The following is a 14,385-nucleotide window of genomic DNA, read 5'->3' as shown; positions in this document are numbered from 1 at the left end:
CAGCATTCCTCTGGTCCACTAATTTTGTCACTTGGTCAAAGAATGCAATAAGATTTGTCTGGCATGATCTGTTTTTGAAAAACCCATGTTGACTTTTAGTGATGACTTTGTTTGCATCAAGGTGTTCGCTGATTTGTTGTTTGATTATATTTTCCAGAATCTTCCCAGGTATTGAGGTCAGGCTGATAGGTTTATAAAGTTTAAAGATAACAGACAAAGCAGATGCTAACATTTTATAACTCTCTAGGGCCAGCTTCCCTGAACAATCCCCCTCATGTTGGATGGAATGCATCTTCTGCTGGATATCTGTTAGAATACTAAAATTCTAACAGATAAAATAATGAATGGAGTTCAGAGAAGCTATGTAAATTTTCTAGTTAGTTAGTTGTACATTCTAACTCTAATGATCTTGATTGAGTTAATAATGACAGAACTGTCTTACAGAATTAATTTGATAGTAAAGGTCAGAATAAGAAGGCTTAAGTATGCCTAATTCCCTCAGAATAGTAAGGCATAAATCTTAGATTATAGATAAGCAATAGAGAGATGTTCTGTAATAGAAAAAAATAATCAGGAATTTAGCATCCTATAAATATTTGCAGAGATGGGGTAGAAATATTTTTGGTTTATGCTTTATTATGAATAAATTAACAATAGGAGAAATTGCTTGCTAATTGTAAATACTATGAAACATGTGTCTAAAAACATGCAAGAAATATAAAACATTTTTTTCTGTCTTTAGCTAGCATGTCAGTAATTGCCAATAGGTTTCTGGACCCAGTTTAATCAAATTTATGACTTAGATCTCTGTAATCTTTTGGATCATATTTTTCATGTAGATTTTTCTTAGTTTACATTTCTTAGTTTTTCAACTTATGACTGCATCCTTCACACTACTTATGAGGAAATGCATGTATTACACCTTTGAATGACTATCTATCTATCTATCTATCTATCTATCTATCTATCTATCTATCTATCATCTATCATCTATCTATCTGTAATGTATTGGGTTTTGTCTTACTAAAGAGTATCACATAGGGTTAATTGCTGGAAGGTTGTTTAAGCAGGGAAGCTGGCTAACGGCTCCCAGCTCCTCAGACATATTGTTCTTATCAAATGAATGTATTGGGCTTTGTTTTACTGAGTGTATCACATGGGTTTTGATTGCTGGAAGATTGCTTAAGCAGAAAGCTGGCTAATGGCTCCCAGATCCTCAGACAACCCATCTCCAGTGCTGCCATTAGCTGCTTCTAGGGCAGCAACAGGTTGTTTTAAACCTATTGGCCGCCACCTAGAGGCCAGGGTATAAATAGCTGCAGTCACAGCCCTGTTCCCCAGTTCGGTTCCTGCAACAAATAAAGAATATTTCTGACTGAACTCACTCACCTCATCTCTTCGCTCAAGCACAATTAATCGTGCACTCAAACAGCATGCATACCCGGTACCAGTTGTAAGCCACATCCTGGCAAGGTGGTAAAGTTTTTGCAAAATTAGATTTGGTTCAGGCCTACCAACAGCTTCCTGTTGATGAGGCCACAGCCACGGCACAGACAATTGTAACACACAGGGAGGTGTTTAAAATAAAACGCCTGCAATTTGGGGTCAGTGTAGCCCCTGGCAGTTTTCAAGGCATCATGGAGCGGACGCTCAAAGGAATTCTGGGGGTTTGCCCCTATTTCGATGATGTGCTCATCGCCGGTGAATCCACTGAGGTACTGGCAAGGAGGCTTAGAGCCGTCCTCCAAAGGCTGCGTGAAGCAGGCCTTAAGCTTAAGGAGAATAAGTGTAGTATTGGAGTCCCCTCAACTGAGTTCTTGGGTTTCCATATTGATGCCGATGGCATCCACCCTGCTGAGCCAAAAGTAAAAGCCATTCAGATGGTACCCAGCCCCAAAACAAAGGGAGAGCTTCAGGCATTCCTAGGCCTCCTAAATTTTTACCATGCATTCCTTCCTAACAAGGCCGTAGTGGCAGAATCATTACACCAGTTCTTGGACAAAAATACTGCATGGAAGTGGCCTAGTGTTCATTAAAGAAGCTTTCAGGAATTGAAGGCTCTACTGTCCATCAGTTCCACGATCACTCACTTTAAGGAATCGATGCCAGTATGCCTTGTGTGTGACACATCCCCATATGAGTTGGGGGCTGTCCTAAGTCACTTGGAGAGTGATGGGACCAAAATCCCAATTGCTTTTTATTCCAGGACACTGTCCTCCACAGAGCGTAATTATGCACAAATTGATAAGGAGGCATTGGCCATAGTAGCTGGAGTAAAAAAATTCCATGACTACTTGTATGGCAGGGACTTCACGGTCTTCACAGACCAAAAATCACTATTGGGGTTACTCACTACAGACAGACAGACACCCCACATCTTATCCCCTAGAATGTTAAGATGGTCCATTTTTTTATCGGCATACAGCTTTAAACTAATTCACAAACCCAGCAAGGATATGGGCCATGCAGATGGCCTCAGCAGGCTTCCACTGCCTCAAATCGAGCCAGATCCGGCCCCAGCAGCCCGCATTTTGTCCATTCAGGACTTGCTGGAGTTTCTCCTCCATGTGGGGGACATAGCTGCAAAAACAGCTGCAGACAAGACTCTAAGCAGAGTGCTATCTTGGGTCCACATAGGGTGGCTAGAGAAAAGCCAGGGTCCTGAGTTCCAGAGCTACTTCACAAGGAGACATGAGCTCTCAGCTCATAAGCGTTGTATTCTATGGGGGAACAGGGTCATTGTTCCCACTTTATTAAGGGACAGGGTATTGCAATCGTTTTATGAAGGCCATCTGGGTAAGTCTAGGCCTGAAATGCCACATGCTCCTGTCCATAGATGGGAGGAGACACCCCCCCCCGGTCGAGGATTCATATAGACTTCGCTGGGCCCTTTCAGGGACACTTATTTCTTATAGTGGTCAACAGCCACTCTAAATGGCTGGAAGTTATACCAATCACAAATATGACTACTGCTAGGACCATCCAGGTGCTTAGGAAACTCTTTGCAATGCACGGGCTACCGGATGTCATAGTGTCCAACAATGGGGTCCAATTCACAGTGGCAGAATTTCAGGTTTTCCTGAGGGCAAACCTCATTAGGCATGCGACATCGGCTTCATTTCACTCATCTAGTAACGGGCAAGCCGAACGATGGTGTGCACCACAAAAGAATCATTGAAGCGCATAGTGACTGGGGACTGGCACCACAGACTGGCCAACATTTTGCTCTTCCAACATTCCACACCATGCACAGCAACGGGCAAAAGCCCAGAAGAGCGGTGCTAAGGGAGGTGACTAATCACGAAACTGGACAGATTGCACCCAGACCAAGTGGCAGCAGAGGCTTCTCTCCCAAGACCCCCGAGGGGGTTGCAAGTGGGTGATGGGGTGTGGGCCTGGAACTATGGGCATGGGAACTTGTGGGTGCCAAGGAAAATCACCAAAACATCAGGCCCTCTCTCATATGAAGTGGGCCTAGAGGGTGGGCGAGTCGTTTGTCGCCATATTGATCAGCTTAGGAAGTGTTTTCCAGAATGGCCACAAAGCGAGGACTTCGTCCCAGGTCCCATCCACAGACCTCAAACCAGCAGCCAGGCTGAACAATCCACATGCTTTGAGGTCCCAAGCAGTCAGAGCAACGGGGAGGTGGTCATAGAGGGGCAAAGCCCGGGAGTGCAACATGGGGCCCCTGACGGAGAAAGTCAACCAGAACACTATAGCCACTGTGCTAACTCTGCGGAAGAATTAGACTCTGGGGTGGGCCAACCTGGAATGGCTGGCCAGAGAATTCCAGGTCAGCCAGACTTGTTTGAACTTATCGACCCTGGTCTACCCAGCCTGGCAGGCAAGCTGGTAGACCAGGGAGTGCCCGGCTCTCCCAAGTGTTTCACGACGGTTTGCAAGCCTCTTGCATATTTACAAGATTTTGTTCCAAAATAACAGCTATAAAGTTGTATGTGTCATCGCATTGCTGCTAGCCAGGAGAGCCTCTGTATTAGCAAATGGAAAAAAGGTGTACTTTTGCATACTTTTCTTTGTATCTCTGTAAAACTTGTAATTGCTGTAATCATTCCTTTTGTTGTTATAATGTGTTTACATTCTAGGGGGGAAGGGTGTAAAGTATTGGGTTTTGTCTTACTAAAGAGTATCACGTGGGGTTAATTGCTGGAAGGTTGTTTAAGCAGGGAAGCTGGCTAACAGCTCCCAGGTCCTCAGACAACCCGTCTCCAGCACCACCATTGGCTGCTTCTAGGGCAGCAATAGGTTGCTTTAAACCTATTGGCCGCCACCTAGAGGCCAGGGTATAAATAGCTGAATTTGCAGCCCTATTTCTAAGTTCAGTTCCTGTACGCAAATAAAGAATGATTCTTGCTGAACTCATTCACTTCGTCTCATCAATCAAGCAATGAACCCAGTATATAACACTGTATACCTATATAGAGCTACCTTTCTAAAGACTATTTAAGGGGGAAAATCCCTTAGAAGGAAAAAAATTTTTTCTCTTCATCAAAACATTGATTACGAGTACTTTGAATTGGATACCATAAATAGCATTGGATATTTTGGAGATTTGCCAAATGCAATAGTATTTTGTGATCAAGTCCAGGCAATTCAGTAGCTGAAAAAGCATCTGATTGAACCACATTGTCCAATACTAAAAAGGGTCCTCAGTGCTGTAGGTTTTGCACTATAAATTCAGGTGGGACTTATCTTGCTTAGCTCTCACACACACAAAAGCAGGGAGCTGTTCACAAAAGAGCTGTGTTATATAACTTCTTTGTTAAGCACCTTCCACTGTCATTGAATGTGACATTCTGTCATTTAACATGAATTAAATAGAGAAGAAGATTGAATGGTGCAAATAAAAAAAAATAGCATAAAGCGATAGAAAAGAAAGCTATGTGATAACTGTTATCTTCCTAAAACAGTTCTGAAAACTACTTTGGTGTTTGTAGAGGTGTACATATGTGTATGTTTAAACCAATATCTTAAATTTGAAATTACTATATTCATGTTTTATATCGCTATCTTGCCCACATTATAGTTACAGTATATGTTTAATGTACTAAGATATAATCTGCATGTAGGATGCAAAAGAGCTTTGTATGAGTGAAAAAATATATTAATAGAAATACATGAACTGGGAAAACTAATGATAAAAACTAAATAGATATTGTGAAATATATATTCAGAATAACAATAAAATAAACTGATTATTATTTACTGTCCTAAGTGTTAATAATTATTTCATGGGTCTTTTCAAGGATATATGATATCTGTTTATTAGAGAGAGTTCATGTACCTCTTATTTCATGCCCTTCTCAAATCAGAATTTAATACTTCTGGATTAATTAAGGGCAGAGATACTATGTAGTGACAGTTACAAAATGAAAGTATCCTTGAAGACCAAGAAACGAAGCAAAAGGGGGGAAAAAGAACCTCAAACTGGCTCTGTCTAGCTTAAATGGAGATAAGAGGAAGGGAAGAGGAAAACATAGTCAAGACTCTGTTATCCCCAATACCTAAAAGATATAATTCCAGTCAAAGTTCTGGAGTCCATTTTCTATTGCAGACTACCTTGAAGGGCTGGCATCAAGCCACCTTTTCCTGTAATAAGAATGAAGAAATCATGGTTCAATCTTTGTTTAAAACCCTGAGACTGAAGCTCAAATAAGACTTTGTTAACGAAGAAGAACTAAATCATGCTATAGGATAGAAATAGAAGATAAGATAGGAGTATTTGGACACCAGCTAATTTGTTATTGTTAAATCTGAATCTGCATTTTACCTCTTTTGCCATATTCAAATTACCCTATTTAAAAGGAACTGCAAAGTTTCTTTTTAAAGGATTTATATATGGACATTTCTTTTACTATGTTCAGAATATCATGTTAGCTTACACAAACAACATTCTTTTATGTATCTTGATACAGAAGTCAACTATGGTATAAAATTGATCCTCAGTTTCAATAGGTCATGCATGGCTAAGTTCTTCATAATTGGTCCCAGCTCACAAATATTCAGAGGGTGGTTACTATTCTTTCACTTTTTAAAGCTTGCTTGACTTTTCTACTTTAGTTAAATTTCAAATCTACATTTATTGAAACAGCTGTACAATTCAGCTTCCTATTACTGGATACTTGTCTTCTAGAGACACAGGTAGTGAATCATGGAGATAACTTTCTCAAAGTATAATTTTAAGTTAATTATAATGAAAATAAACAGTTTTTCCCCTCACTCCGTTTTTCTCCAAATCATTAGTCAAGTATTATTACTGTACTAATGATCATAAAATTCAAAATTAATAAATATGATCTATCATCACTAATTTTTATATGACTATAAAGAATGACCTAGTTCATATATTTAGGCATTTCAATAAGAATTTAAATTTTCAATAATCCTTGAATGAACAATGATTAATCATAATCAAGAAAATCAAGGTACAGTTATAATGTTCTGATGAATAAGTGGAGAAAGTTTTATTAAAGTAAATTTAAATTAAGAAGAATATTTTACTCAGCAATACATTTAAGTGATGCCTTAAATATGTTATATTAAAATTATGAGCTAAAGATGATTAAGAAAGCTAAATACAGATCTTTGATAACTTGATGTTGTGTACTGGGTTCTTTGCTTGAGTGAAGAGACGAGGTGAGTGAGTTCAGTCAGAAACATTCCTTATTTGCTTGCAGGAGCTGAACTGGGGAACAGGGCTGCGACTGCAGCTATTTATACCCTGGCCTCTAGGTGGCAGCCAATAGGTTTAAAGCAACCTATTGCCGCCCTAGAGGCAGCCAATGGCAGTGCTGGAGACAGGTTGTCTGAGGAGCTGGGAGCCATTAGCCAGCTCCCTGCTTAAGTAACCTTCCAGCAACCAAAACCCACATGATACACTCAGTAAAACAAAGCCCAATACATTACACCCCTTCCCCCTAGAATGTACACACATTATGACAACAAAAGAAATAAGTACAGCAATTACAGAGTTTAAAATAATACAGAATAGTAGTATGCACGAGTACAGCATTGTTCCACATGTTCACTAATACAGAGGCTCTCCTGAACTAGCAGCAATTTCAGTGACAATACAACATTACAGCACAGTTATTTTAGGACAAAATCCTGTAAGTACGCAGGAGGTTTGCGAACCCTTGTTGATTGCCTGGGTGATCCTGGCAACTCTGGATCTACCAGCTTGCCCTCCGGGCTGGATAGACCAGGGTCCCTGAGTCCAAGAGAGTCTGGCTGACTCATATTTCTCTGGCTGGCCATTCCAGGTCGGCTCACCCCATACTCCATTGTTTGCGTAGGGTTAGCACAGTGGCTGTATTGTTCGGGTTGACTTTGCCCGTCAGGGGACCCATGTTGCACTTCTGGGGTTTGCCCCTCTACGACCACCTCCCCATTGCTCTGACTGCTAGGGTCCTCAGAGCATGTGACTTGTTCAGCCTGGCTGCCGGTTTGAGGCTCTTGAATTGGACTTGAAGCGAAGTACTCGCTTTGTGGCCATTCTAGAAACCACTTCCTCAGCTGATCAATATGGTGGTGCACAACTTGCCCACCGTCTAGGGCCACTTCGTATGAGAGAGGGCCTGAGATTTTAGTGATTTTGCCTGGCACCCACAAGTTCCCATTCCCATAGTTCCGGGCCCACACCCCATCACCCACTTGCAACCTCCTCGGAAGTCTTGGACAAGAGGTGTCTGCTGCCACCCGGTCTGGGTGCAACCTGTCCAGTTTTGTGATTAGTCGCCTTCCCCAGAGCAGCTCTGCTGGGCTTTTGCCCGTTGCCGTGCATGGTGTGGTGTGTTGTCAGAGCAAAAAATTGGCTCTGTGGTGCCAATCCACCGTTACTATGTGCTTCAGTGACTCCTTTGTAGTGCACACCATTTGTTCAGCTTTCCCATTGCTAGACGGATGAAATAGAGCCGATGTCACATGCATAATGAGGTTAGTCCTCAAGAAGGCCTGAAATTCTGCTGCTGTGAATTGAGCCCAGTTATCGGACACTATGACGTCCAGCAGCCCTTGTGTTGCAAAGAGTTTCCTAAGCACCTGGATGGTCCTAGCAGTAGTCATATTCACAATTAGAATAACTTCCAGCCATTTAGAGTGGCTGTCGACCACTATAAAAAATAGCTGTCCCTGAAAGGGCCCAGCAAATTTCATATGAATTCTCGACCAAGAAGTGGGTGTCTCCTCCCATCTATGGACAGGAGCATGTGGCATTTCAGGCCTAGACTGCTGACATGTGTAACAACCCTGTACTTGAGCTTCAAAGGCTTTATCTAATCCTGGCCACCATAAATAGCTTTGAGCCAATGCTTTCATCCGAACAATACCTGGATGACCTTCATGAAGCAAATGCAATACCCTGTCCCTTAATGAAGTGGGGACAATGACCCTGCTCCCCCATAGAATACAACCCTTGTAAGCTGAGAGCTCATGTCTACATGTGAAGTAGCTCTGGAACTTGGGTCCAGGACTGTTTTCCAGCCACCCCATGTGAACCCATTATAGCACTCTACTTAGAGTCTTGTCTACAGCAGTTTCTGCAGCTACGTCCCCAGCGTGGAGGGGAAACTCCAGCAAGTCCTGAATAGACAGAACGCAGGCCGCTGGGGCCAGATCTGGCTTGATTTGAGACAGTGGAAGCCTACTGAGGCCATCTGCATGGCCCATATCTTTCCCGGGTTTGTGAATTAGCCTGAAACTGTAGGATGATAAAAAGATGGACAATCTTAACATTCTAGGAGATAAGATGTGGGGTGTCTGTCTGTCTGTAGTGAATAACCCCAATAATGGTTTATGGTCTGTGAAGACCATGAAGTCCCTGCCATACAAGTAGTCGTGGATTTTTTTTACTCCAGCTACAATCGCCAATGCCTCTTTATCAATTTGTGCATAATTACGCTCTGCGTAGGACAGTGTCCTGGAATAAAAAGCAATCGGGATTTGGGTCCCATCACTCTCCAAGTTGTTTAAAACAGCTCCCACCCCATATGGGGATGCATCACACACAAGGCACACTGGCATCGACTCTTTAAAATGGGTGATCATTGAACTGGCGGACAATGCCTTAAAGCTACTTTCATGTACCTTGGTCCATTTCCAAGCAGTGTTTTTATCCAAGAGCTGGTATAACAGCTCTGCCACTACGGCCTTGTTAGGAAGGAATGCATGGTAAAAATTTAGGAGGCCTAGGAATGCCTGAAGCTCTCCCTTTGTCTTGGGGCTGAGTGCCATCTGGATAGCTTTCAATTTGGACTCAGCAGGGTGGATGCTGTCGGCATCGATACAGAAACCCAAGTACTCAGTTGAAGGGACTCCAATGCGACATTTGTTTTTCTTAAGTTTAAGGCCCGCTTCACAAAACTGTTGAAGGACGGCTCTGAGCCTCCTTGCAAGCACCTCAGTGGACTCACCAGCGATGAGCATATTGTCAAAATAGGGGCTGTTCCCCGGAATGCCCTTGAGCATAAACTCCATAATGCTTTGAAAAATGTCAGGGGCTACATTAACCCTGAATTGCAGGCGTTTTACTTTAAAAGCTCCTCTGTGGGTTATGATAGTCTGTGCTATGGCTGTGGCCTCGTCCACAGGAAGCTGTTGGTAGGCCTGAGCCAAATCTAACTTTGCAAAAACTGTACTCCCTTGCAGTGATGCCAGGATGTGGCTCACTACTGGCACCAGGTAAGCATGCTGTTTGAGTGCATGATTAATTGTGCACTTGTAATTCTGACCTCTCCATTGGCTTTTAGTGGCATGACAATTGGGGTTTCCTGTTCACCCCCATCTATGGGCTGTACTACCCCCTGTTCTATGAGTTTATCTAAAATGGCACTCTACGAGGTTTAATCCTGACCGGCATTACAGTACATCTACTTTAAATGTTATTGGTGGGCCCATGTAAGTCCCTAGACCTGAGTGAAAGATATCTGCGAACTCCTCGCATACTGTCGCTAGACTCACGACTTGCATCCAGTTCATACTGGTTACCTGGATGCCTAATGCATCAAACCAATCAAGCCCGATCAGGCTCGTTTGCTGACCCCCTACTATGACAATGTCCAGGTGCCCAGAAAACCCCTTAAATTTGACGGCCAGTGTGGCCTTGCCCTTGACTGTGACTCTGGCATTCTGGACGTTGGTCAGTATAATGTGGGATGAGCTGAGCTTGGCCCATCTCTTGCTATGATTGCAGATGAAGTTAAATGTTTCAAGTGATATAATGGACATGGATGAGCCCGTGTGCAACTCCATCTTGCAAGGGACTCCTTGCAGCTTGACCTGAAGTTGAAATTTCAGCTTAATGGGGCGGCGAGCTCCCATGCGGCAAATGCTTCTGCGGCTGGAACAAAACCCTACGCTAAACTGCCCCAGGGACCCAGTACCTCTCGTGATCAGAATGTCCGACTGTCGATTTGATTGCCAGTCCCTCTGTTGACCTCTGCAGAGGGACGCAATGTGGCTGGTCTTCCCACAGGCCCGGCACATGGCTGTCCAGAACCTACAGTCCAAATGTTGGTGGCGGCCGCCACACCCTGGGCACCTAAGGAAGGGATCTGCCTTGTAAGTCGTCCCTTGTTGCTTGTTGCTGCAATGTTTTTGGTCGTTGTGACTTTGGAGCTTGTCAACCTATGTGTTGTTGTTGGAGTCTTCATCATGTTTGGCGTCCTCATGGTGGATGGCCTTCTTGTGCTGTGTTGTTTTGGTGGGCCACATAGCTTCTACGGCCCCACTGGTGACTTCATCCACCATGATCTCTTTCAGCGCGTCTGGAAATGACAGGGTCTCCTTGGCAAAGAGCTTTTGTTGCAACTCTCGATTCTGCAATCCACAGACGAGTTGGTCCCAAAGCCTTTCCTCTATGTTGGAGAACTAGCACAGGTGTGTGGCCTGCCTCAATGCTGTGATGAATTTGGACGCTGTTTCACCCGGCCTTTGAACCCTCTGTTCAAACATGTGGCGCCAAGCGATTACCAACAGCTTGGGCTGGAAGTGGTCACCAAGCCATTTCTTCACGTCCATGAACATTACAGACTCCAATGGAGTTGGCGTGAACAAGCTCTCTGCGATATGAAATGTGGCTGGGCCACAAACACACAGGAGCATAGCAGCCTTCAGGCTGTCCTCGGTGTTTTGATTGGTGCAGAGGTAGTTCTTGACCCTGGATAGATATGAAGACCATCTTTCTGGGTGAGCTATGTCAAATTCTTCCAGCTTTCTGACCATCCCCATTTCAGGTTGGTCTTCGCAGCTGGGGCTCATCGTCTTCTTGTCCTGCTACTCCATGTGCCCAGGGACTGATCCTCTGGGTGCGTGGTCGCTAGCGTGGCTTTGTCAGGCTAACCATAGCAGGGGAATTGCTTTCCCACCAGGTGCATTCCGGTCTCTCCCCTAGTGACTCTCAGCTCTGTTGGAGAAGCAGGATCCCACCTTCATCACCAGTGTTGTGTACTGGGTTCTTTGCTTGAGTGAAGAGACGAGGTGAGTGAGTTCAGTCAGAAATATTCTTTATTTGCTTGCAGGAACCGAACTGGGGAACAGGGCTGCGACTGCATTTATTTATACCCTGGCCTCTAGGTGGTGGCCAATAGGTTTAAAGCAACCTGTTGCCGCCCTAGAGACAGTGCTGGAGATGGGTTGTCTGGGAAGCTGGGAGCCGTTAGCCAACTCCCTGCTTAAGCAACCTTCCAGCAATCAAAACCCACGTGATACACTCAGTTAAACAAAGCCCAATACATTACACTTGATAAGAACAATATTTTAATATTTTAGCTAAGTTGAGGAGCTTTTTAAAATTTGGTTCAATAAATATAGCTGAAGATATAAAATCATATTTTAACTAATACTCTGTTTATTATAAAATTATGATCATGATGCATTATAGCTCCATATCTGAAAATGTTTCTTTATGCATTAGCATCAGAACAATAAGATTTATCACTCCGGTATATATTTCCAGATGTGTCATAATTTCAGACATTTTAGGTTGTAAATCCTAACATCATGTTGTAAGAGAAAAGGATTTTATAATAAGCTGATGGATAAAGTTCTGGAAAAGCCATGTATTTATTCATGAATATCTTGTGTCTAAGAACTGAGAAATATATACTCTGGATGTCCTTTTTTCTGGTAGAAAGCAGCTTCTCTCTCTCTTTCTTTTGTTTTCCACATGTAATTTTGCTTTTCTGGGAGTTTATTCTTCCATTTCACAGACTATGAATTTTGGCTATGAAGTGCTGTCTTCTGCTTCTACAAGATGTTTATGTATCTATCCTCTGCTTAATACATTTAAAACAGTGGACAATGTGGTCATACAACAAGCATTTCATCAATATCTTTCAACTTGAATAATGTGACATATCTCTAGAGCAGGGGTGTCAAACTCCCGGCCCACGGGCTGGATGCATAATAGCAAAACCGTGCCCACCTCATTGCCGGCAATGGCAAAAAAGTCACGATATGTCGCAACACCTCATGTGGCATTGCGAGTTTGACACCCCTGCTCTAGAGAAAGTAGATAAATATCTAAAGAAATAAGATCTAAAGAAATATATCAAGAATTATAAAGGAACAGAGAGAGATAATGAATGGAGGGAACTTTAATCATTAAACTAGGAAAGCTGCGTGAACCAATTCATTATCAGGGTTTATTATAGATGTTTTGAGGATAAACTTTTACAACCTTTATAAAACATGATGAATTCTAGCATATAAGGACGAAAGATGCCAAAGTGTAGGAAAAAGTACAACATAGCATTAGTACCTAAATACAGACAAGGTTTCACTTTAACCAGGAACTATAAACTGATATCATTATTGAATAATAACTACAAGTTCAAAATTATTGAAAATATTTTTGTAAGAATTTATTCATGAGGATCAATATGGGTTTGTATCTAAAATACAGTTAAAGGCAATGCTAGAAATGTGTTGGTTATTTTAGAATATTTGGATAACTAAATGAAAAATAACCCACACTGGGTTTTTTTTAGATGAAGAGGAAAGAAAGGCCTTTGACAATTTGAACTTCACTTTCTTGTTCAAGGTTTTAAAACATAATTTTGGAGAAAACTTTATAAAATGGGTAAGATTGATTTACATTCATAGAAAGCACAAATAATTATTACTGAAGATCTAATTAAACTCTGATATATAGATACATATTTAAAGCAGGACAGGTATGCCAATTGTTTCCTGTCTTGATTATTTTGATTTTCAAAATAATGAATAGAGGTATAAATCAAGATGAGGATTGTGGTAATAAATATTAAAAATGAAATCTGTAATTTAAAAGCTTTTGAATATGACTTGGTGTTGAGCTAAAATATTAATGGACAAATTAAAAGAATTTGGTGTATTATCAGGTTTCATGATTAATAAACAGATGAAGACATTACCAAAAAATGAAAATAGAAGATTAAACAGTATTGATGAATAAAATGAGTTTTAAGATTAAGAAAAAGGTAAAATATCTGGGTGATACTGTATCATTTGAAAATACCTGTTAAGACATGGAGTGAAATTAAAAAAGGCATGTTAGGATGGAAGAAATTGCAACTATCATTGCTGGAGAGAATTTCTGTGATAAAAATGAATGTCTTGCTAGAATAATACTTTTCTTTCAGACAATACCTACTGACAACCAGTGCTTTTTTCTAAAAAAAAAAAAAAGGTGCCGGAACTCTCATCTTGCCAGGTGCAGGAGGCGGGGGTGGGTGGGGTGGGGCAGCACTGCTGCGGTCACGGGTGCGAGGGGTGTTGGTGACAGGCTCCCCCCCAGAGCCGGCACGGCTGGTGCTGTGGGAGCAGCAGGGCCTGCTCTGTATGACAAGGCTGCGTGGGGTGGGCAGTGGAGGCGGTGCAGGCCAGGCAATGCAGGGCAACCACTTATGCACGCAGGGTGAGGCAATGGTGGCACAGGTCCAGCACCAGGTAGGCCACCAGCCTGGCTGACATGGGTGAGCAGAAGGATGGAGTGCACATGGACTCCGCAGAACCCACCTCCCACTCCTTGTCCTCTCTTACTTACCTAGTTGAGATGGTGTAGTTGGGCAGCAGGGAGGGATGCAAAGTTCCTGCCTACTTGCTTTTCTTGCAGTCAACTAGCCAGTGCGAGGTTTGATAGCCAGGTCTTTTGATGCGCTCAGCAGCAATTCCTATTGGCTTTCGAAAGCCAATAGGCTTTTGAAACCCAACAGAGGGAGTAGCATAGTTTGTGCAAAAGCTTTTTTTTTGTGCAAAAAAAGGTGCTGGAACGCCATTCTGAGCGTTCTATGAGAAACAAGCCCTGCTTTTATGTTTTAATCTTATGATTTTAAATATATATATTTTTCTATTGTAAATTGCCCCAATATGTAGTTCCCATATTCAAAA

This window comes from Vipera ursinii, assembly GCF_947247035.1.
Source record: "Vipera ursinii genome assembly, chromosome: 7".
NCBI classification, from domain to species: Eukaryota; Metazoa; Chordata; class Lepidosauria; order Squamata; family Viperidae; genus Vipera; species Vipera ursinii.
Note: the sequence above shows the minus strand (reverse complement) of the source record.